Consider the following 25,096-nt stretch of genomic DNA (forward strand, 5'->3'; position numbering starts at 1 on the left):
CCTCTTTGCACAGCGGGAAGGCACCGGCGAGCAGAGACCGCGGTGGGGGAGGAGAGGGAGGGGCGAGCCCCGAATCCAACAGATTGCCCCCACCCAGGGCAGCAGCCCCACAAGCATGCAGACCTGGGCACTAGCTGCCCAGCAGCTAGGGCATCCTAGCAAGGGCCCTGTCTGTGGCTCTCACCCCACTCTGATGAGTGGGTGGGTGAGAAGCATCCAGGCGCTGCAGTCATGGACTCTACTTGTTGGTGGCTAGGCAGAGCAGGGCTGGTGCTGGGTGGGTTATTCAAAATCCAGTTTATGTCATGCGGCCTGGATACAGGTTGGGATTCATACAAGAAGGCTGTTAATTTCACGTGGCTAAACTGATCAAATGAGGGTAGAAATGAGAGGGGCAAAAGGTGACTTAAATTTCTCTCTCCTGGCGTTTGTCCCATTAATGGATGCAGCCCTGAGCGTGCTGTCGGAGAGCTTAGAGGCCATGACAAAGCCAATTCAAGCGGGCAAGATCTTAGCAGACTCATCAAAACTAATTTGGGCTTTGAAGATCTTAATGGCCATAACAAATTGTCTGTGGCTGCATGGAGGCTGGTTTAGATCCTCGAAAGCTCCAGTAGATCCTAGTGGCTGGGTCGGAGCCAGTTTAGCTCAGGAGAGCACATTGCACCATCCTCTGACAAAAGACATACCACAGCAGTGCTTCGCTTTAGCAAGAACCTGACCCATTGTAGACCAAATGGAGGTGTGGGGTCTGGATGGCACAGCAATTGCATATGAGAAGGTGTTGGTGCCATTTGCTCCAGGAGCAATCCCTGTTGCATTCAGCGTGGATGGGTTTGTTTCCTTTTTCAAACGAACAGAAGTGCTGGCGAGGATGTCTTCAGTGCTGGCAGAAGACCAGGCAGTGTTTTATCCTGGACTACATATCCTTCAGTTTCTGCAGCTAGGGTAAAATCTCCTAGGCTGGCTCCAGCCAGAGTCACCACTGTTTTTAAAATTCCCTGGTCCTGGTTTTCTTGGGTTTGGCCTGCATTTTGATAGGCAATCCGGGAATCTCAGTGTCATGTGAGGCTTTGTGACTAAGTGACATATCCTCAAAAGGTGATGGTGTTGAGTCAGGCCATAAAATTGAGTCAAGTGCTAGCATAGCACCATATTTTATATTGAGGTGTCTAGGAGCAAATATTTTGGGCAGTATATTTCTAGAAAGCAGGTGTTGATTTAATCAATGCCTTGTGTTGGACTGAAAGGCAAGTGTACAAAGGTGTGGGACCATGTTGAAGGTCAGTGACTCTCCTTTCTTCAGGGGATTAATGCAGTATCTGCTGACAAAAAAGAGCCAGGTGTGCTACTTTAGCATTGGTGACATCACAGGAATGACATCAGTGGTAGGCTAGCCAATTGGGAACTTCAGGTTAAGAATGCTCTTGTGGTTATGGCATTGCACTAGCCTTCAAAAGTCCTGGGCTTAATTCTTACCTATACCATATACGCCTTGGGTGATGTTAGGCATGTCACTAACAGTGGAACCTGTGACTTAAGAACATCTCAGGAACAGAGGTTATTTGTAACACTAGATTGTTCATAACTCAGATCAAAAAGTTACGGTTGTTTTTTCAAAATGTTACATATGAATAGTGATCTAATACAGATTTGAAATTTTACTGTGCAGAAGAAAAATGCCGCTTTTAACCATCTTAATTTAAAGAAAATAAGCACAGAAACAGTTTCCTTACCTTGTCAAATCTTTTTTTAAACCTTTCCCTTTATTTTTTTCAGTAGTTTATGTTTAACACACTATAATTAAACCTCTTTAGTCCAGAATTCTCTGGCCCAGAAACATCCGTCGTCCAGAATGATTTTAGTTAGCTGGATGTCCACTTTTCATGGGTGTGGCCAAGTTTCCTGCAGCCCCATAAAATTTGCTTACAGCCAGCAGTCCTGGCGCTCAGGGTTTTGTGCTGTTATTTAGCTCTAATTTACCACTAAATATCCTCTAACAGTCCAATGAGCAGTGGAAGTGTTGGTAATGCTGCTAGACAATACTGACCTCCCGTGGTCTGGAAAATTCGTTTGGAATTGGTCAGGTCTCGAGGGTGCTGGACTAGAGAGGTTCAACCTGTATTGTACTGCATTTGCATTTGTTTTTGCCTCTGCTGCTTGAATGCATATTTCCAGTTCCAAATGAGGAGTGTTGTGTGTGGCTGGCTGGTCAGTTCATAACTCCGGTGTTTCTAACTCTGAGGTTCTTCTGTAGTTTATATGTGCTCTGGCTCCTTGTTTATAAGATGGGGATTAGCATACTTACCTACCTCATGAGTCATGGGGGTTTAAGAGATGTGCACAAACTACAGTGAGGAGAAGAACTATTCAAATATACAGTAGATGGAATCCATAAAATAATTTCCTAATATTTAGGAAGTTGATTTTATGTGCTCTACACATACCGATCAATAGGAGATCCAAAAGACAATGAGATATTTGACTGGCTGATGTATGGAGGAGGGATAGCTACTCTGGGTGCCTTGAGCCCAAGGTATTTTTTTGGGGTGGGGGGAAATTGATCAACCATCAGGCTGAGGTTAATGACCTTAGGGTTTACATTGGAGTCATCAGTACTCACACAGGGTATGTCTACACTACCCCGCTAGTTCGAACTAGCGGGGTAATGTAGGCATACTGCACTTGCAAATGAAGCCCGGGATTTGAATTTCCCGGGCTTCATTTGCATAAGCGGGGAGCCGCCATTTTTAAAACCCCACTGGTTCGAACCCTGTGCAGCGCGGCTACACAGGGCTCGAACTAGGTAGTTCGGACTAGGATTCCTATTCCGAACTACCTAGTTCGAGCCCCGTGTAGCCGCACTGCACAGGGTTCGAACCAGCGGGGTTTTAAAAATGGCGGCTCCCTGCTTATGCAAATGAAGCCTGGGAAATTCAAATCCCGGGCTTCATTTGCAAGTGCGGTATGCCTACATTACCCTCCTAGTTCGAACTAGGAGGGTAGTGTAGACATACCCCAAGATAATTAATACTCAAGAGGTGGTCAGGGGTTAGGAAGGTATTGTTGCTAAATAGCACTCTAAATATGGCAATGAACATGGTATGAAAACCTAGATCTATCTATTTATCCATACCTTGCATAAACCCATATGTTGGTAAATTGAGTCCAAATACCCCTCTCTCCCAGGCGCTAGCTAATGATGGGGATGCATCTCCCGTATTGGGCTTTGCCTCAGGTGAGTCTTCTCCCACCATGCTGAAATCTGAGGAATCTCAGGCTTTCTAAGAACTGAAGTCAAGAAGCAGCTTTATTGAACCTATAGAGAAAGCACAAGCCCCCCAGGGCTAGGAAGAGCAATTTTGAGGTCAAGGGGAGTGCATGGTTCATGTTTGTAGTAGAGCACTTGCAAGTTGCTGATATGTGATGTCTGAATTAGTGGGTATCAACGTGAGGAGGAGCAGTAACCACTGCATATACTTCTGTTGGCTCGTTCTAGGGCATGTGTGTGGGCATGTGCTTTTGGTGGATGTCTTGTCTTGTGGATGAAGTGTAGGGGCTGGGAGTAAGAATACCTGGTTCTTGGTTTTTCCCTCAGCTGACCTTTGTGAGCCTTGGCAAGTCACATCATAGCTTTGTGCCTCAGTTTCCTGTAATATAGGTCTAGCCCTCACCTACTGTACTTCATACTATTGGCATAAGTTAATGCCTGTGACGTGCATTGAGATAATTGGATGGAAGGTGCTCTAGACATACAAACTGTGACCCTGATTGTGTACACTAGGCTACTTGGGGGTATATCAGGGCTCACTTGTGCATATGAGTCCTTTTTATGGCTTGCACAGTGAGACTGTGTTAGAGTTGTTGGGGGTAGCTTAGATCCTTTCTGTTGGATGTCCTAAGGGAGTCAAATGTGAACCACTGTCCCCTACTGGACTAGGTCAGCCACGTCCGTGGGTATTTCCACTCCCTTTGCTGTTGGAGCTCCTGTTCTGCTACTTTAACTCCCTGGGTAGAGGGTTTGTGCTTCAAGAGATAAAGCTCTTGAATTCTATTCCCTGGTGCCAGCTGTATGTAATGAGGTAGCTCTCGTGTCTGTATATGACAACATCCAGAGACGACATGCCCCGGAGCGTACAGCTAATAGTTCCTCTCCGCGCTGCTGTAGTGAGACCCGCCTAGAAAACAGCGCTCAGTCCTGGGTGCCTCTCTGGCAGAAGGATGTTGATAAATTGGAGGGAATTCAGAGAAGAGCTACAAAAATGATGAAGGGACTGGAGGGAGAGATTTATGAGTAAAGATTAAAAGGGCTAAATATATAGAGCTTGGCTAAACAATGGCACAATAACAGTTTGCACACAGTGGAGAGATGGGAACACCAAGGAGGGAGCGGAATTATTGAAGGTGGGGCAGGATGGAGTAAATGGGAGGAAACATTTTAGCTGGATGTCAGGAAACGCTTCCTGTCGTTTTCTCTCGATTAGCCAAGGAAGGGAAGGGTCTTCCAAGGGGAGCTTTGGAGACCTGATTGCTTGGGGGCAGTTCGAGACAGATAGGTGAAAAATAAAGTGGGGAACAATCCTTTCTTGGCCTAGAGTCAGGAGGATGTGTCTTAAGAGGCCTTTTCTGTCTCTAATTTCTGCATAATATTGTGCTTCAGCTGACTGCGTTTTGCATTTTATTGCTTTGTGTTTCACTGCTGAGGAAAGCTGCAGACATGGTTGAAAAATCAAAGGGAGCCCAGAGGAGAGGGGACCCTTCCCCATTGTAGACCCAGCCTGCAAGGGGGGTAAGATCCCCAATCCATGTTTTCTAGAAAAGTGGCATAGGAAGTGGGCTCAGAGGGAGGGGAGGGATGGGCTGAGGTCAGGTGGGAACTCTGTCAAAAAACAACCTTGATAGAATAATTTAGGTTTGAAGGATAATTTCAGGGGGATCAGCCCCTCTCCCTGACACAGTCCAACACCAAGACAGCAGGGTCAAGGGGATCAGCCCCCCAGTCATAGAGTCACTGGGGGGGTCACGTAACAAAAGGATTAGCTGTGAGATTCTAATAGTGTAGCAATGGGATAGAAGTCCAGAGAGGTTGAAGGGACTTCAGAGGGATTAGCTCTGTTACAGACAATCTAGCAAGGGGACAACATGTTCAGTGAGTGGGAATGGGGATTTGAGGGTGATTAGTTCTTAGTCACAGAGGGTACGTCTAGACAGAGGCACTATTTCGGGATATTCCCAGTATCCTGAAATAGTATTTTCTGCGTCTTGACAGCGTGCCCGTTATTTAAAAATAGCTTTCGAAATAATGGGTGCGCTACTCCAACATCCTTGTAAATCTCGTTCCGTGAGGATTAAGGGATACTTCAGGATAGGGCTCTATTTTGAAATTTGAAATTTCAAAATAAACTATTTCGAAATTTGAAATTTCAAAAAAAGCTATTTCAAAATTAACTTGAAATAAGCTACACAATTTGCATAACTCAAATTGCATAGCTTATTTCGAGCTCAGGGTGCAGTGTAGACGCAATTAGACAGACAGGGACCAGACCTACACTCTTGATAAGGAGTGGAGGGAATTAACTTCATCCACAGACCCTCTCCCTCAGAAGGTTTCGGGCCAGGGAAGATGTGACACAGATGCCCATTTGTAATTCAGTACTATGAGTCAGCAATTCATGTCAGGCCTGACATATTCATTACACCTCACACACTGGAGTCATGACACTTACTTAAAAGTGACTTGTAGTATGTCGCTTGAAATGTAATAACACACTGGTCATGAGTGCCACTGTCGGTAATACATTGGGAGGTGTGATTATGGATACTCGCTGCTATCCTGTCCTGGTGGCTGCAAACAGATGGGGGTGACAAAACAGGTTTGTTCTATATAAAGGAGAAAGAAAGTATGAGGGCAGATGCCCTCTTCATGAAAGAGGGCTCAGGTCAGCCAATGGCTAATCCTTCTGCAGCTTTGTAAGGGGAAAGTGTGACCTTCAGAGTATCCCAGTGCCAGAGGGCAAGGGACTCATTGGTATTCATCTGGCATGGCCTATTAAGTGTACCACAACTCACTATGGTTATAATCTGTGTCTGCAGAGTGTCAGACAGGATACCACTGGAAAACAAATAACTCACTGACCATTAATATTCGTGCATCGTGTATTCACAGGGGGTATGCAAAAATGTATCAATATGCCCTTGTTTGTATTCTTAAAATATGTTTGACAAGCAGTGTGTAAGCACATTAGACAACATAATGGCTACGTCTACGTTGGCAAGATTTTGTGCAAAAGCAGCTGCTTTTGCGCAAAATCTTGCCACCTGTCTACACTGGCCGCAAGTACTTGCGGAAGAACACTGACGTTCTAATGTATAAAATCAGTGCTTCTTGCGCAAATACTCTGACGCTCCTGCTCAGGGATAAGCCCTCTTGTGCAACTTGTCTTGCGCAAGAGGCCAGTGTAGACAGGCAACATCAATTTCTTGCGTAAGAAAGCCTGATGTTTAAAATGGCCATTGGAGCTTTCTTGTGCAAGAGAGCGTCTACACTGGCACAGATGCTCTTGCGCAAAAGCACATCTTTTGTGCAAAGGCACATGCCAGTGTAGACGCTCTCTTATTCAAATACTCTAACGCAAAAACTCTTGCGTAAAAAGTATTTGCGCAAAATCATGCCAGTGTAGATGTAGCCAATGTGTAATTGGTTCTTGGACTAGCTGGGTCTTAAGGCAAAGACAATGAAGGTCTATTTTTTACCGATTAGGTAAACAAAGCTACCAAGCCAACAAGTAAGGGAGGAGACAGTATGGCGTCTGTCCAAGCTAGAGAGAAGGGATGTAAGGGTATGTCTACACTACCCCGCTAGTTCGAACTAGCGGGGGTAATGTAGTCATCTGCAGTTGCAAATGAAGCCCGGGATTTGAATTTCCCGGGCTTCATTTGCATGAAGCCGGCCGGCGCCATTTTTAAATGCCGGCTAGTTCGGACTCCGTGCCGTGCGGCTACACGCAGCACGGACTAGCTAGTTTGGATTAGGCTTCTAATCCAACTAGCTGTACACCTTGCCCGCGAAGCAGCCCCTGGCCACAGCTTTTTTGGCAGCCCTTCTCCGTCCCGGCTCGTGCAGGGACCAAACCCCACTGCAGCTCTGCAATTTAAAAGGCAGTAGGAGCAGGGCAGCCTGCCCCCCGGCTCTTACTGCGTTTTAAATTGCAGACCACGGTGGGGTTTGGTTCCAAACCCAGCGCGAGCAGAGGCTGAGCTGGATTGCCTGCCTACCTGGCTCCTTCTAAATTTAGGAGCGAGGCAGGCAGGCAGCCCGGCTCACTCTCTGCTCACGCCAGCTTGGGGACCAAACCCCACTGTGGTCTGCAATTTAAAATGCAGGTGGAGCCGGGGGGCAGGCTGCCCTGCTCCTACTGCCTTTTTAATTGCAGAGCCGCAGTGGGGTTTGGTCCCAGCGTGAGCGGGGGCTGAGCGAGGCTGCCTTCCCTTATCAAGTAATCGAATAGTCGATACAAATTCTGTCGACTATTTGATTACTAAAAAAACCTCAGTTTAACATCCCTACTGGAGAGTGAAGCACGGTCTTGAGCTTTACTGTTCAAAGAATACATTGTGAAGGTTTACGGGTCTGTAAAGATGGAGTGGGGGCAGGGCTGCACCTTAAATGGTGCTGATGTATACAATGTTAGTGTATTTTCTAAATGGTGCTTGGTCCTGCTGTGAGTGCAGAGGACTTGGACTCAATGACCTCTCGAGGTCCCTTCCAGTTCTAGTTGTTGCATGATTCTATGATTATAAAAAGGTATAAATAAAGTGAGGTGTTTTTGAAAGCTAATGACACGCTGATGATTAATATCATTATGAAATGTGTGTTAATGCTGTCTGAGGAAATATGGATGCTTAATGATACTATGCTTTCAAGTCAATGACCCAAACATAAGGAGAAACAGGTTTCTCCTAGACAGGAAGGATTGAATGTCACAGCTATCTTACCTGTCTCTTCAAAGAAATTAAATAAGATGTTGGAAGCCCCACACATGGAGAATTTCGGAGTGGGGATGGGAAGGCCCCCAGGAAGGGAAAGTGAGGACACAGCATGAGGTCACCCTGAAGGAAAGTTAATGAGCTTTGAGAGACATGCTTTCAAAAGTTTACTGGACTATAAAGGGAGGGGCAGAGAACCCCTTGGCTGTCCATCACTAGGTAGACAGAAAGGAAGAGAGCTCTTGCTGCAAGCTGAGAAAGATGGGTCCTTCAACCAAGGAGGTTTGAAGGGTCTGGAAACTGACTAGATGGAAACTGCTTAGGTGAAGCTTTTTCACCTAGGAAGACAAGGGAAACCAGCCTCTTGTTCTTCTGTGGAAGGTCCTGACTGAGGGAAAGTGAGCCATAGCTGGGTAGAAGAATGGCTGGCGAGATAAACCACCTTGAACAAAGCCTGTGTCTAGCTAGATTAAGTTTTGGACTTTCAGGAAAATGTTTTGTTTTGTTTTACTTGTAATGCTTTCTGTTGTCATTCCCTGTACATGAACTCACTTCATCCTCCTGCTATTGAGTTAACACTTTTTTTTCTTATAAAGCAACTCAGCACTGCATTTAAACTAAAGGGAGGGTGCATTTACCCTGGTTAAGTGAACATGCTTGTGATGTGCTTTTGTGTCTTCAGAGGAACAAAATAATCTTGTTATTTCTCTGGACATTGTAGGGTCCAGACAGGGCTGGATATTGTAGTGCACATGATTTGGGGAAAATTCAGGACTGGGAGTCACCCTGCAATTCGTAACCAAGGTGAGTAGAGACCAGGGAATGTAAATAGCAGGCTGCTGGAGTCAGAGCCACTGAGTGAGGGCTGCAACAATACAGAGATGCTGAGAGTGTGACATGCATGCTTGTTGCTGACTGTGAACATCCCCAGCAGGGAGTTACAGGGTAGGAGATGATACAACACCTCACTGGTGTAGATTGCATCCTGAACTCCTTGATAGAAGGTCATCTTTGATAGCAGTTAGTCTTGAGTCACAGGCCAGACCCAAGGTAGGAGGGAAAGATACCTCTGCTAGACAACTCCCAAGTTAATTGCTTATCTTCTGTAGCCTCTCTGTCCTAATTGGACCTTAATTTTGTGACATTAATTGTATGCAATCAGTTAATTTGACTGCTTATTCTTTGGCGTTCACACCCTCTGTTCTCCCCTTGAGGTATCTGGAGCCTGTTTGTCACACCTGTCTCTAACCCTTCCCCGACGTGCTCATGTGGAAGATCTCAGACATTTTTGCTTTGCTTGCCCCTTCTGAAAATTCGAGTCAATTGGTGCAAAAACCAACTTGTTTCAGCTGTTCCTTTCTTGTTCCATCTTAAATCTGCTATTTCTATTCCTCTCTTTGGACAAGAAAAAAGCCCAGGCATTACACAGTGTCTGTCATTCATGCCAGACCCCAGTGTGCCAGAGAGCAGAATTAAATACTAAATAATGGCAGAGGGATGTAGGTGTGTGAGAGAAGTGTTTCCTGATGATATTTGAAGTGATATGGCAGTAAGAGATGGTGGGACCAGAGATAGAGAGAAGACCATCACGCCCACAATGCTGGAGTTGTGTGAAAGGACAAAGAGGAGGCTGGTATTAGATGAGTATGAGAAGTAGGGAAAAGGCCCTGTGGTCAGCAGAGAGAGTCAGGGCCAGTGAGGTGAGATGGAATAGGACCACAAAGGGCTTTACAAATAAGGAAGGAGTTTGTGAAATGCATCCTGGGATAGTAAGGGGCCTGATGGAGTTTCAGGGCAATGTGGCTGCTTCTGTGCATGGTGAGAAGTCTGGCAGTGTGCTTCTGCCCATAAAGGAGCCTTGAGAGCAGGACTTTGAGAGGCCGGAGAGAAGAGAGATCAAAGCCAAGGGCAGAGGAGATGAGGACCTGGATGGGGATTTTAAGGCAGCAGTGGACATGCAGACAGGTCTGCAGACGTGATGCTAGGCAAATCTGCGAGACACAGGGAATGAGAAGTTCATAGTGGTTGGAGACAGGAATCAAGGATGGTGCTAGAGGGAGCTGTGTTTGAGGAGGCTTCTTTTGCCTGAGACAAGCATGTCTGTCAATGAGGCACCGAGCAAGTGGCCCATCTGTGTATGCTATTAGCGGATACCTGCAGTGGCCAGAGATGGGACAATAGATGGGGAAGGCTTTGAGTTACTACAGAAAATATTTTGCCAGGTATCTGGCTTCTGGGTCTTGATGGTAGGTCTTGCCCAGGCTCTAATTGATGGCCATGTTTGGGATTGAGGATTTTACCCTCAGATCAGGTTGGTAGAAGCCTCAGACTTCACTTCCCTCTGCCCACCCACTCCTGAAATGAGTGCAACTTTGAAATGACTAAGCAAAGGGCGCTGTTTATGTGCTGCTTTGAACTAGAGCAGAGTTCTCAAACTGGGCTGAGACTAGGGATGTAGTGGGGAGTAGCTCCTGTCCACGGTGGGAGGGCCACTCCAGTCCTTCTGTGGTGGATGAGGGGGCCCTCCAACCCAGCTGGGCTGGAGCAGCCCCCCCCACCTGCCCTGTTTAATTGGCTAACTGGTTAAACATAATGTTTGACCTGTTAACTAAGTAAATGGGATTTTACATTCCTAGCTGAGACCCCAAAGTGGGCCGTGACCCAATTTTAAAGAGGCTGCAAGGGCCAGCATTAGACTCTCTGGAGCCTGGGGCTGAGGCCAAAGCTTGAGGGCTTCAGCCCAGGTGACGGAGCTTGGGCTCGGGTTCCCTATCTCCCTCCGTCCCCCACACGGGGCAGTGAAGCTCAGGCTCCTGCCCCCAAACCCGGCCATATAAGTCATTTTTGTTGTCCGAAGAGGATTGCAGTGCTGCGAAGTCTGAGAGCCACTGAACTAGTGTAAATGGAGGAGTCTCGGTAACGTTTTAAGCCATGCTATGAGGGCTCCAGTAGCTCAGCCAGAGGTGAGGAGTCTATTGCAGGAGTGGGTGGACGAGGTCTGTGGCCTGCGATATTCAGGAGGTCAGGCTAGATATCGTTATGGCCCCTTCTGGTCCTATCGTCTGCGAGCTGAAGGAGTCTGGCCAGAAGCCACTTGTTCACTTGATCAAGGCAAGAGGAGATGGGGGGCAGGAAGGGCTTATTACAGGGGTCTGAAGAAACACAGTGCTGTTACTCAGCCCATGTGGAAGTGGCAGCAGAGGTTCAGGGCAAAGATAAGTACCCCGCTTTCCATAGAGCATGAGGGGAGCTAGCCACAAAAGGCCCTTTGATGTGAACAAGAGACGTGCGACTAAATCCCTTCCTTGGCTTTGAAAACCTCAACCAGGGTGCCTGTGAGGGAGAAGGTAGGAAAGAGGTGAGGGGCCACGCAAGTCAACTTGTGAGACTCCCAGGGGGGAAGGGCCTGCAGGGAGAGAGGAATGCCCACGGGACAGAGCAGATTGATAAGGAGGGGCAGAACTGGGATGGGAGGAAACCAGGGCTCTAAAGGGGGCCTGGGGAGTAGGGATAGCGTGGTCCATGATGATGAAGGTTAAGTGGTGGGAGGACGGAGCCAGCAGCAGCCTACTGAAGAAAGTCAGTTCTTAGGAGGGAAAGTGGTTTCCAAGATGTCCAGATTAAGGTCTGAGGATGCTGCTGTGTGAGGCAGCTGGCGAGGGAGCTGTTCTCTCCGGTGCTTTGCTGAGAAAGGGAGCATTAAGGTTGGATTACGGAGAGCATTACAGTCAAGCCAGGGATGTGTGGAAAACTGGGGAAGGTACCAGCTGCAGGGTAGCATGTGCTGAAGATGGTGGTAATGTAGGGAGAAAGATAGAGGAGAGGGGATTTAATGATGTAAGAGGGGAGAAGGTTCTGGGTGTTGGTGGAGTAGCTCAGGGTGGGGGAGGAGGGGAAGGAGGACGTCGTATTGGTAAGCAGCAGTGTTCCCTGCAATCTGAGCACTTGGGTGGCCACATAGGAGAGATTCAGGTGCCGCTCAGCTGATTAGCAGAGTGCCCATAGCTGCCCACACCTGGCAGCATGTGTTTCTACTGGTGGTGCCCATCGACACGTCTTAGTGCACATAATGAAATTTATTCTGCACATGGATGGAAAAAATTAGAGGGAACACTGGTGAACAACATGGGGAGATCTGGGCTCAGAACAGAGCTGCTCTGTCTGTAGCACCCAATTATTGTATGCCACAATACTCCAGAATCACCACTTTATGGAGCCTCCGATTTTTTCATTGCCATAATCTTTTCCCTTGTCCTCCTCTGCCCGTGCTTCTCTGGCTGCTCCCCTGCTCCCCTGTCCAGTTTTTGGAGGTCCTGTCTGGAGTGTGGTGCCCAGCATGACACGCAGCTGTAGTCTACTCACAACCAACTGGGAGAATCTTCCGAGTTGTGTCCCATCTCCTCTCCTAGCAGGCAACCTGGAGTCTGCTCCGTGCATTGTCAACTCCAGTCTCAGAGACCTGTTGGCTGAGCAGTTTGGGTTTATATTGAGTTTCCCCTTTGTAGCTGTCAGGATAAAAGGCAACTTTCCAGGTATTCTCAAGCCTGGGGGACTGTGTTGGGGGACAGACACCTACAGCAGATACTTGCTGTGTAGGTGAGGGGTACAAAGGAAGGAGAGTGAATTTGGGGTGAAAAGTCTGATCCCTGGCGTTTTCTAAACTCAGTCCACAAGGGGATTTAAAAGTAAAACAAGCCACACTTCCCTTGCCCCTCTGAATGTGTGCCCCCAGATCTCTGCAGGGGCTTGTTCTGGAAAGCTGGCTGGAGGGATTCCAAGAAAGGCCATGTCTCCCCATGGCCCTGCTTTTGGTACTATTGTGTCTACTGGAGACACATGCAGGTGGGAAAGGTTGGGCAGGAAGTAATCCCCGCAATATATTCTCTATCTCTCTCATTTCTACCCTTTCAGTCTCTTCCTTCTACTCTTCCCTGGCTCTCCACTCTCCCTTTCCTTCTCTTCTGTGCTCTCTCTCCTCTCTCTGCCTGCTCCACCTCCACCCTCACCCAATGCCAGCTGGGCCGTGTGTCTCTGTTTGTTTTCTTTAATCCATAATGTGGACTATTGACAGACCCCACTGTCATTTTTGAAATCAAAGCCTTTATCTAGAGTTGCACCAGCTCAGGAAAGCATCGTAGAGCAGCTGCGGCTTTTCTGTCTCCGCCTCAAAGCAACTTAAAAATGGCTCAACAGGATTAGAGAAGAAAGTCTGTAAGAAGGGCTTTGGTGGGGCTGGCTGGCTGGCCTGAGGGGGGAGTGCTGTGCACTGCCTCGTGGGAGAGCTCCGTCCATGCCTGACGTGGTCACCTCAGGGGCTGTCAGGGGCTTGGAAATACTGCAGGGAGCAGACGTGGTGCTAAATGTCACTGCCTGTGGGAGAAGGGCTGTAATTTAGAGTGACACTGCCGGCTTCCACCTCTGCAAGGCGCATGGTAGGGGGTCTGATCCAAAGCCCAGTGAAGTCAATGGGAACCTTTCCGGGAGGGTTGGATCGGGCCCCAGCTCTCTGTCTCCACAGTTATGGGTGCGAGCGGTCAGGGAAAGAGGGGAGGGAGTGGAGCATGAGGATGTTAGTTGTGTGACATCCTCGGGATCTAAAGGCACACGCCTTTGAATGTGCCAGGCTGCCTCTTATGTACCTCGGCACCTCCAAAATCTCTGGGAGCAGCAGTGCTCCATGGGCGCTGGGGGGGGGGGGGCAAGACTAGGGCTATAAATGTTAAACTGGTTAACCTGTAAGGGCTGGAGCAGATCCTCGCTTGCCGTAGGCAGGGGACTGCTTCAGCCCTGTGAGGGGCCTGCCATAGACAGTGGCTGCTCCGGCCGGGCTGAAGATCACCTACCCCCTCTTTAATCGGTTAACTGGTGAAACAATGTGTTTAACCGGTTAACCAATTAAAACGGGATTTCGCATCCCTAGGCAAGGCTGCGCTATGCTGGCGACACGCTCCCAGCACCGTCCTCAGTGCAGACATCCCCGCCTCCACTGGCGTGTCGGGATTTTTTCTTCGCACATTTGGTGAGTGATTTTTTTTTATCCTGCCCGTGAAAATAAGACTGAAATCACTGTCTAGAGGCAGTGTAGTGCAGGCAGGCGCTGGGTGAGCTACCACCCACAGCTCTGCTGAGGCACTCCAGTTCTGACCCACTTCACCCCCTGCTCTGCCAGTCTTCAGTGCCCACCCCCACCTTTCCTGGCTCTCAGCACCCACTGTTAGTCCAGCCCGAAGCTCCCTTAGCCCCAGCCCTGGCTGTGCACGCCTGTCCTCCTGGCCTGCCGCTTCCCCTCAGCTGTTCCACTGCAGCAGATCTCTTGGCCAGAGCCGGTCAGTCCTGGCTGGCAGTAACAGAGCGGGTCAGTTCTGGCTTGTGGGTTTGAGGTGTGCAGCAGGCGAGGCTCAGCCCTACTGAACTCATTTAAATGGTGATCGTAAGCTGTGTGTAGAGCCCCAGCCTCAAGAAGCCACCTGCTACACTGCTAAGCTTGTCCCCATGGCCCTGTCCCTCTGCACCAAGTACACTAACCCAGCACCCCAGTCACTCATTAGCTGGTCAAGAAATGCAGATGTGAATTGCACCTGTCTAGTCCTCCCCAGAGATCCCCTGTCTGCCTTCCTTGCCCTCCTTTCCCTGTCAGTCCCACATGCCTCTGAGCAGTCTCCACTGGTGCTGCTCTGGCTTTCTGAGGTCTTTGTTTGCTAGCCCTCCTCTCCCACTAAGGCTGAGCCAGCAGGCCTGAGGGATGAGTGTGGGCTGTGCACTCTCCTTCCCTGAGTGCTCGGGGTGCCCCCATGCGCCTGTCCTAGTGGAGGCAGAATCCTGTCAGGATCAGCTGGGGTTTTGCGGCTGAGGCCAGTGAGCCGGGACTTGCCCCCGGTAGTGACGGTGTGGGGCTGAATATTGGTAAGAGGAATGAGGCTCCCTCGTGCATTGATTTACCTGTGTGCCCCCCCTTCCCCTCAGCATGGGCTGTCACCGAGGGACTCTCACACCACCTTAGTTCCAACGGGGATTTGCGGAAAGGCAGCCTGTTTATTTTTAACATTGTGCATTATGTTCATTAATAATGCCACCTCTGCCTCACATGCTAATTAGGATTCAGGCACGCTAATTTAATCAAGAATTCGGGCAGAGACCACACAAGATTGGCTGGATTAAGTTAACCTTACGGGCTATTAATGTATCTTCCGGAGGGGCACTTCTTAGTAATCAGAATCCTGCCAGAATGGCAAACAGGGACTCAGGCTCTCTTTGTGCTTAAGGGGATCTAGAAACAGAGCAGCAGGTTATGCTGCTAGGCAAGAAGATTGAACAGAATTGGCGGAGCTGTGAGGAGGGGGGACAGGGCTGGACTAGCAGAGCGGGGAAGGGCAGGCTGCAGGTTAAGGCTAGCTAAGGCACCTTGGAAGAATTGTGTGTGGAGCTCAAGATTGGCATGGGGGGGAGGGAAGAGGTGCCACAGATCAGGAGTGAGGTGCATCGGTAGAGTCCAAGAGTGGAGCAGCAGGTGGTGCAAGGGGCCCAGCTCAGAAAGTCTGGCTAAGTGGTGTGTTTAAATGTTAACAGGCACGTTTTCCTGATGGGAGCGTCCCTAGTGACACGTTCACTAAATTTGCACCCGTGTCAAACTGGGAAAGGGGCTTCTCTTAGTCTCTTCAGCCAAGTGGGGACAAAACTGGGAAGAGTTTCCTGAGCCTCATGGAATGGCCAATGGGTGCAGCAGAAGAATCCAACCTGGATTTTCCCATCAGGCTTTCTTGTTCAGGGTGAACATAAGAACACTGGTGGGTAGGTGACACTGGTGAGGGGGAGGGTTCTAAGGCTGAAGTCTTGCACCTGACCCACTGATGGGCATCAAAGCTTGCTGCAACTGATGAGGAAGGGAAGGGACTTGAGGTTCCTATCACGTTATCAGTGGGGGTTGTTTCAGGGGACCAGGGACAAGGTTCTAGGGCATAAGTTCATTTTAGGACTGCAGAAGCTTTGGTCTGTGTGAAGACTCAGAATTTTCTCTGGGAGGTTTAGTCAGAAGTTTGAGATGGGAGTCCAGAGGAGTGGAGGGAAGATTGAGGGCTTGACGTTCAATTTGAAGGATGTGGGGCAAAGGGCTTGCACTATGGGCTTGGGTGAGAGTTTAGGACTTGGCTCGAGGTGGGTGGGTGGATGTTTGGGGATCAGGGGATTTGAGGCAAAGTTCCCATTTGGAGAGTTGATTTAGGTGCTAGTGTTCTGTTTCAGTGGAGAGTTTGGGTGAAGACCCAGGATTTAGAGCAAAGACAAAGACTGAGATGTTGGAGAAACATTTGGGACGTAGGATTTTGGTTCAGGGCAGGGACAAAGGCAGGGGGCTCAGGTCACAGTGTTTGAAGGAAGGCTGGTTGATTCTGAAGTTTGGCCAAGAGATTATGGGGAAAAGTTTAAGGCTTGTTATTTGGGTGAAGGCTTAGTACTCCTATTCCTACCCTCCTTAAATCATCAGGATTAGGCAAAGGCTCAGGCTGTAGTGCACAGAGGTTGCGTGAAGGTCCAGGGTTGTGGTTGGGCTTAAGAGTTAGTTGAAGACTGATGGCCATGTTTGGCTTCAGGACTTTGGACAAATGCTCGGGCTCATGGTTGGGTTCAAGGGGGTGGAGCAAAGACTCATGGTCATGGTGTGTACAGGGGTTTGAGTAAAGTTTCAGCATCATGGTTGAGTTTTGGGGTGTTGGAAGTTGAGGCAGGCATGTGGCTGAAGGTTTGTGGTTCAGCTCATGTTGGGCTGGAGGTTTTGCTCAGTTCTTCTTACATCTGGTCTGGTTTGTGGCTCCTGCCTCCTTAACAGGTGTTGTGTGTTCCCAGGGGTGGGTAGTGCTGGGTAGCTCATGGAGGGTTCTTTCTTGCATCCTCCAGATGTCTAGTATTCTTCTCTAGCATATGCCCCTGACCTTCCAGCCTGTCTCCCTCCATCCCAGCCTCCTCAGTCTGAGTGTAAAGAGTGGCGAACTAGCTTCTGTGTTACTGATGCCTGTGTTGGCAGTGTCTGTGCTGTACTCCCAGGCCAGGGGCAGAGTAGGTTTCCTGATACATACTGGGATTATGGGGATGGAAACACCTTGTTCTACATAGCGCTGGGGAATCCTTTTTAGGGCTGAGCAAGCTGCGGTCACTGAACAAACTCACTGATGGAAGGTGAGGAGGAGAACTCGGAGGTGAACCAAACTGTCTGCTTCACCTTAGAGGGGAACATCCTGTGAACAACCGCATATGCACACATGCAGCAATGTTCCTTCCAATCTTTTCCATCCGTATGTGGATTTTTTTCCATTCATGTGTGGAATACATTTTATATGCACAAAGGCATGTGTGAATGTGCACGACTAGTAGAAACAAAACCTAGTTGTGGGCCCTCTGCTAATCAGCTGGGCAGCATTTGAGTCTCTCCTGAGCAGCTCCACAGTGCACAGCTTGCAGGGAACACTGACATGCAGTAGAGACGCACATGACCTACATAGTACACAGATACCCTAGCAATGGCAGCCATGCAGATGCTGTACACACTGAAGACATGCATAAAAACACATACAACACAAACACATTATCCACAGATCCCAAGCCCAAAGGGCTGTACACACAAAATGCATTTGCACAAACCACAGGAACACAAAAGTTACACACAAATCACCTAATTCCTACAGGTGCTATGCAAACGGAACTTAACCACATGCACACAGCAACCCCTCAAAACATACATCGACTTCCCCATGCTCATACAGATGCTATGAATACAGAACATATTTACATGCACACACAACACACCTCTGCACATACACACAAATTACACACACATTACCACACTCACACAGATGCTATGCATATAGAACATATTCACATGTTATGGTCGTGCAGAGGCTCCATGCAAACAGAAAACATTCACAGATGCATACGCCACACACACGTTATTCACAGTGGTCCTACAGAAATACATGTGCACTCATGCATAACATTGTTGATGCATGTGCATGAGTGTGTGTGTCATGCACCACACACACGTGCATACACATAAAGCAGCATACTCACTTGCAGCCCTGCAAACACAGCACTTAGACACACATGCGCCTTCGCTCTCTCATTCTTTGTTTGACAAGCTAACGTGATTTTGCCGTGTCATAAAGCCCAACAGCAGATGGCAAGGAGGACAGGTTAGGGTGACAGCTCACAGCTCCACCGGCAACTCCTATCCTTGCTTAGCTCAGCTGAAGATCTACCTTGCTGCCTGTATGAGAGAGGACTTCCCCCGGCTACTGCAAGAAACACGGACTACAGAGCCCTGTGAAAGTGCCCTGCCTACAGAGCTTTCACTGGAATAGCTGTCAGCACTGTACGGGGCTATAATGGGGGCCAGCAGCAGCCACTAGTGTGGGTTGCATGTGTCGGCTTTGTCTGGTATCACAAGCGTGTCAGCCTCTGCTCCGATGTGCTGTCTCTCCTCTCCCCTTGAAGCTTGCATTATTTATCACCTGTAATGCAAAAGAGATGTTAACGGAGAACGTGAAGAGGGGAAGGCATGCAGGTGCAAGCGAGGAGGGAAGGGTACCTACCACAAGCCAAATCCTCAGCACTGCGGCTCCCCCACAGGCCAAAGGGCAAGGAGAGGGTTCCTGGAGAGAGCTGGCATTACAAGCAGAGAGGGAATTTGTTTTGGTACAACTCGGGGTGAATGTGGGGCTCCCCTAGCCCTCTGTCCCCTTTTGTGGGGCAGCATGAGCCGGATCAGAATTTGTGTCTGTGTTGGAGGGGGAAGGGGGCAGTGTGTGAGATAAGGAGTCTTGTGTGTGTTTAGGAGTATGAGGTGGTGTGGGAGTATGGTACGGGGGGTGTTTGTGTTGGCTTGGCAGTTTTGTGAAATAGTGTTTGCGTGTCTCAGTAACTGTGTTGATGCTTGTATGTGTGTGTCATTTTCTGTTTGTGCTTATCAGAGCAGACAAATAAACACACACACACAGAGCTGTATCTTGAGGGCCTTCCATTTTTCCTAAGCCCTCGCTCAGGGAAATCACTCACTGATGTCACTGCGAAGTCTGCCTTGTTAGGGAGTTGTTCAAGCTAGGGCTGGCTTGTGTCCAGCCCTGCAAAGTCCTGTTCTCTAGTCTCCCAGTCCAGGGGTTCCTCCTCTACTCTACCGAGCTGGAGTTGGGGAGGGCAGGAGCTGCTCCTCCTTGCACCAGCAGACTGGATCAGATGTAGGCTGCACTTCACTTTTCCAAAGGTGCAGTGTGTGCTGTAGTATGAGCTCCTGGGACCATTCCTGTGCTTGAGTCAGCACAAGCCCCCCTAGAACTGCTGCAGGGTGGGATGTGTGTGGGGGGGACACGACACTGCACCTCTAGCCTCTCCCTCACTGACTGCTGAGAATTGAAGAGTTGGCTCCTTGCCTTTAGTGAGAACTTTGCCTGTTCAAAGGCTTCATGGTTTGCTTGCTGTGCCTGTGCCTCCTGCCACAAAACCGCATGTGCACACAGGGCGAGATTCCAAACTGGGCCAGTAACACTGACCTCATCCCCTGCTGACACGAGGGCTGTGCTGTGCGGGGCTGTGTGCTCACAGCTACACATGCTGCATGTTGCATTTCTGCTCATACAGACACAATACTGTACAGGTACCGGAACACTCGCCTCCCCCACCCATTCACACCCACATGATCCAAACAGACACAAACTCATGCAGCCAGCCACCTACCCAACACCCAAACCCCTACGCTGTATGTGTTGCTTCACCTTCCTCCCCCGAGCCAGTCCATCCATGTTCACATTCACACCCAGCCTGACACCCCCATACATCATCCAGGCGCATCCACACACGCACCGACGGGCATTCTCTCTAGTGATGCACAGACGCACTCACATGTGACCTTTCACAGAGCCCCTGCTTTGCCACAGTCATGAACTCTGAACCTCGCGCAGTGACTTCCCACGCGGGTTAGCAAGCCTTACAGAACATGTTCTTGGTGTCCCTCGCACCCAGCCTGCTTGCATCTCTCTGCCACCCATTCCTTTGTCTCTCTGTCCCTATTGCGACCTAGAAGAAACTGTCGTTCTCCCCTCCAGCCCCCCACCTTCCATTAGGGTTCACGCATTACTTCACTGCCTTTAGACTTTGCAGTCACATCCCTTGATGCCGCTATTAGCCAGTTTCACAGTACTCCGGGCTGGTGGGACCTCGCACTCTTCTATGCATACAAATTATACCTATCCGATGCCAATGGAAAAGAGGAAGAAAGAAGGCAGGAGGGAGGAGTAGGAATGTATGTAGGATGCTTTTTGAGCTGTTCAGTCACTGAGCTGTAATGTACATTGGTGGACAGAGAGATGACAGTGCTGGGAGGCTGGAGAAATGGGCAGATCCAGAATACAAGGATAAAAGCTAGAGGAGCAGAGACAAAACTAACTAGGTGCAATTGTGTGTGTGAGTGAGAGAGAGTGAGTGCACACATGCAGGTATACAGAGCAATACACTGATTTTCGGACTAAGTTCCTTGTTACACCTATTTGGAGAATGTTACTTGTTTGCATGTAGGGGGATGTGTTGGTGTTGTGGGTGTAGTCTGTTTGTTTCTGGTGTATGTGTGGTGGCTTGTTTGTGTAGTGCTATTTGATGAAAAATATATGTGCAGAAGTGTGTTAATGTATATTGGTGCTTGTGAGATGTATATTTGTACTTGTGTGGTGGTATATGTTTGTGCAGTAGTTTTGGGTGTTTATTTTTGTTTGTTCTAAGTTTGTGTGTTATGTAAGGTTTGTATGTGTAGTATATTATGTGATAGACGTTTCTGAATGACAGTGTTTATACACGTATCCATGTTTGTGTGTGGAGGTTGTTTGGTATGTGTTTGTTTAATGTGTTTGTGTGGTGGGGTGTGTGTTCAAATGGTTGGTGTGTATTGTGTAACGGTGAATGTGTGATGTGTTTGTGTTTGGCATGCATTTGTCTTTGTCAGACAGTGTATATATGTTGTGTGTAGGTTGCACAAGTATTTGTGTGATAAGTATCTGAAAGAACATGGTTGGCTGTGTGTACATATATGTGTATGTATGTTTTGTGGTGGGGTGGGCAGGCATGTTGTGTATGCGTGAGAGGACTGATGAGCCTCATTCTGTGGGTCGTGATTTGGATTTGTATGTGTGTATATGAATGCGTTGGTGTGTGAAACTGTGGGGGGGCTGCTTATGTCTGGGGTGGAATATGAGTGGATTGGTGTTCAGGGTGTGTGCAAGGCTGTCTGTGTTTGTGTGCATGGGTGGTCTGTGTGTAAATGGAGGGTGTGAGACTGGGTTTTTTATCTGTCTGGCTGATGTATTTGTGTATTGAGAAATTGTTGAGACAGCAGGGGGTAGTATATGTATGGGGCTAATGAGTGTGCATCAGAAAGTTGCTGTGTGAGACTGTGTGTATGACGCGTGCAGGGTGGTGTGGATATGCACAGTAAGTTGGTGTGTGTGACATTGTGAGTGTGCCTGTGTGTATGGGGGTATAGTTATATTTTGCCCCTGCAGGGATCAGTCAGACAGTGGACCCTTTCTGTTCCCACCCTGCCAGGTGCTGGCTCACGTCTCCTGCTGGTGGGACTGCGCACGCCTTAGGATAGAGGCCACGCTCCCCCCCATGCTTCAAGGCTCTTTCCCTCAGACCGTCTGTCTGCCCCTCTGTTTGTGTCCGCTTGTCTCTTCCCATGATCGCTGACATGCCCCTGCTAGGTTACACCCTGCACTGCCTGTGGGCTCCGCAGCTGTGCTTCTTACTTCTCTCTCCTGTCTGAGGCGTGCGCGCGCGCGCGCACACACACACACACACACACACACACTCTGGATAGTCATCTGTGGTATATTTGGTTGCCATTGGAAACCTAAGAAAGAAATGAATATCCCCTCCAAGTCTTAGGCTGTCTTTCTCCCCTCCCTGTTCCTTGCAGAAGGCGAACACTTTCGCAATGAAATTGTGGCAGGTTTGGTCCATCAAAGAGCCGGAGCAACGAGCCAACGCCTGCTCCCCTGTGTGACCGAAAGAGTCCTTTATATCGCTCTGTGTGGACGGAAGGGGAGCGGATTTACCTGCCTTTTCCATGCACCCCAGCATTCAAAGCAAAGCATCCCAAGGTAAGGAAACCTAATTGTGTGTGTGTCTTTGTCACTCGGTCCCCAGAGGTAGGGGTGGGAGGCCTGAGCTTCTGCAACACTGTTGATTGAATCAATGCTTAAACAGATACCTGTGGTAAGGGGTTGTCCCACCTCCCCATCACAGTGCTGCAGGCATGGCAGGGGAGGGGCCTTTTGCAAATCTGTAGGAGGAAGCCGTGCAGGTTGCTGCCCGTAATCCAGAGCTTTCTGACTCTCCCCTCTCCTCCCCCCACATGCCTCTCTCACTTCATCTGTTGCCCCCCAACTCCCCCCACCCCCTATTTCTTAAGAGAAGGGACAGAGATTTTTACATTGCTCAGCAGAGAGGTAGGGGGCAGTGTGTGGTGCCTCCTCTCACTGTGCACCCTCGCGTGATGTTAGGGGCGCACTTGGCTACAGGCGTCGCCTCTCACAGCAGTATACTACGGGGTGCTGTACTGCAGGAGGAGCGCGGTCCCAGCATGGCCCTGGATGGTGGGAGAGAGAGTTTTCTGGAGTTCACTGTCCATCTGAACTCAGACCGTCTCTTGCACTCTGGACATCAGCATGGCATTAGGGCTTTCTTGCTGTCAGAGGCACCATCCTCCATCACATCTGTAAGCTCCCTCTCTCAGAGCAGCAGTTTGGTCTTGGGAGGCCTCCTGGAGCTGGGAATTGAACCCAGGAGTCCTGGCACCCAGCCCCACCTCTCTAACCGACTAGACTTCTGTTCCCTCTCAGGGCTGGCGCTAACACCCAGGAGTCCTGGCTCCCAGGCCCTCCCTCTCTTTTGAACTTAGTTTGGACACATCCCATCTCTGGGTACCCCTTCTGAGCAGCCCAGCGTAACTCTTGCAGGCGATGCCCTGCTGACAGTGCTGTCGGTTACTATCTAGCGATAAGGGATGTTGTGCTGTGCTTCATAATCTGGGCATGCTCCAGTGCCCCAGCACAGCATGAGGAGGGACACTGCTGGTGCAGGGGCTGATCTTCATCATCAGACCCTGCCTGGCCTGTGCCCCATGTGCAGCTATGAGTCCTGCCCTCAGTAGCTGGGTGGGCTCCGTCTCCCAGGGCAGATGCCAGGAGCTGCTGTGTTGCTGGGAGATCCACCCTTTGCATATCCCGTACCATGCCTCCAACTCCTTGGGCCTAGAGAGACCAGTGGCACTATTTCCAGCTTGGCAGTGGGTTGACCATGCTGACGGAGCTGTCGTCCCTAGCGTGGCACAGAGGTGGGAAGCGGGTGCTGCTAAGTTGCTGTCGTTTGTGGCTTCCGACTCCCAGTAGTCTGTTGCAGAATGAGGGGGAACTGTATGGATTGACCCACAGTCTTCAGAATAGGAGTGAGGAGTGTTGTGGTGCTGGAAATGCTGTTCCTATTGTGGTGGTAGGAAGCGCTGAACCTGTGGTGCTAAGCCAGGTGCCCTGTGGCTCAAGGGACTGTCCCCATGATACTAGGGACAACCTGTGGCTGTAGGGACCTTCCCTGTGGTGTTAGGGGAGTCCTGTGGCTGTAGGGATTGTCCCTGTGGTTGAAGGAACTGTCCCTGCTGTGCTACGAGATGCCCTGTGGCTGTAGGTAGTGTCCCCACAGACCATGGGGATGTGCTAGTGCGAGAGGTGCTGTATCAAGGTGCTATGGTCATGGCTGGATTACTGCAGTCAGTGACCCTTGGCTCATAGTGACATTGGGGCTGCCTCCTGGTTTCCACCTGTACTTGGAGCGGTGGCGGCGGGGACTTCCTCCAGAGAGGTGAGGCAGTGGGAGTAGGGTCCCACTTTAGGTCCCCTTCTCCCAGAAGGGAAGGTCTGACAGCAGGAGGCCACCCAGTATTTCCCCCAAATTGGAGTATTTGTTTGAGTGGGGGCTGGGCCTGCCACAAACATGTCCTTCAGAGGCTGAGTTCACTGCTGCAGTGGCTTGGTGGTGGGCCAAGGGGCTTGTTGATAATTCCCCACTGAGATGCAGGGGGCAGTTCACACTTATCAAGCTATTGTTTTAGGCTCTCAGCAGACTCTGCACCAGTTTACACTTGGGTGGTGTTTTCGCGGTTCTTGCCTGCTATCCATGAGGACTAGAATTTTTTATTTTTAGCGCAAGCCGATGCATTCTCATGACTCCGGGAGCTGAGGCCCTCGCCATGGATATGTGGTGCCTATGCTGGAATCCAGCCCTGGCTGGGGCACTGCATGTTCTCTCCTCACCAGGAGGCGAAGGGGCTTTGTGCTGATGTCTGAGCCATGTTGTGGAAAGTACTAGGGCAGCGGGTCTCTAACTGTGAAACATTTTAAGGGGTTTCCAAGACTGGCTTACAGTTGCTGAGGGCCCAATTTCAAAGCCCAAGGGTTTCAGCCCTGGCTGGTGGGGCTAAGATTGTAGGCCATGGCTCCCACCCGGAGAGAAGTGGGGCTCAGGCCTCAGTCCTCCTCGTGGGGTTGTGCAGTAATTTTTGTTATCAGAAGGGGGTTGCGGTGCAGCGAAGTTTGAGAATCCCGGCTCTAGGGAAAGTGTGCTGCTGGGGGGCGGTCATCCCCGGTGGCATACTGTAGGCGGGACTGTCCCCATGTGGCACCAGGGAGTGGTTTGCCTCAGGAGCGGCTGTTCCCAAGTGGCACCAAGGGACATTGTGCTGTCAGGGGTAACCTCCCCATCTTGGTGTCAGGGGTACTGTGCTGCATAAGGGGCTGTCCATGTCTTGAACTCTTTTAGTCTTCCAGCTGCTGGTGGATGCGTCTTTATTTATGGTTCACTGTATTTCTGCTCTGTGTATGTGAGAATGTGTATGGTTCCCCAGCCCAGCCCCTCTCTACCTACACAGTGCTCAGCTTGCAGTGTGTATTTGATGAGTAAGAAGGTGGCTGTGTTCTCCTTCCATGTGTCATGCACACCTCTGGCTTTTCTCTTCGTTTGGTGCCATCCCCATCAGCTTTTATCTTCCCTGCTTCAAACTCCCTTGGCTTATATGGAGTGGGAGGGG

General features: G+C 49.6%; 1 protein-coding gene across 2 annotated transcripts in view; it reads left to right on the top strand.

Moving 5' to 3' along the window:
- Positions 1 to 25,096, top strand: part of ELFN2 (extracellular leucine rich repeat and fibronectin type III domain containing 2) — a 73,721-nt gene that overhangs the window by 1,626 nt on the left and 46,999 nt on the right. For both annotated transcript variants that reach the window (XM_075937482.1, XM_075937489.1), the window contains exon 2: positions 21,932 to 22,115. The gene's annotated coding sequence lies outside the window, so the exon portion shown is untranslated. The remainder of the gene's footprint in view (positions 1 to 21,931; positions 22,116 to 25,096) is intronic.

Source organism: Pelodiscus sinensis, chromosome 1, assembly GCF_049634645.1.
Source record: "Pelodiscus sinensis isolate JC-2024 chromosome 1, ASM4963464v1, whole genome shotgun sequence".
Lineage (NCBI taxonomy): Eukaryota > Metazoa > Chordata > Testudines > Trionychidae > Pelodiscus > Pelodiscus sinensis.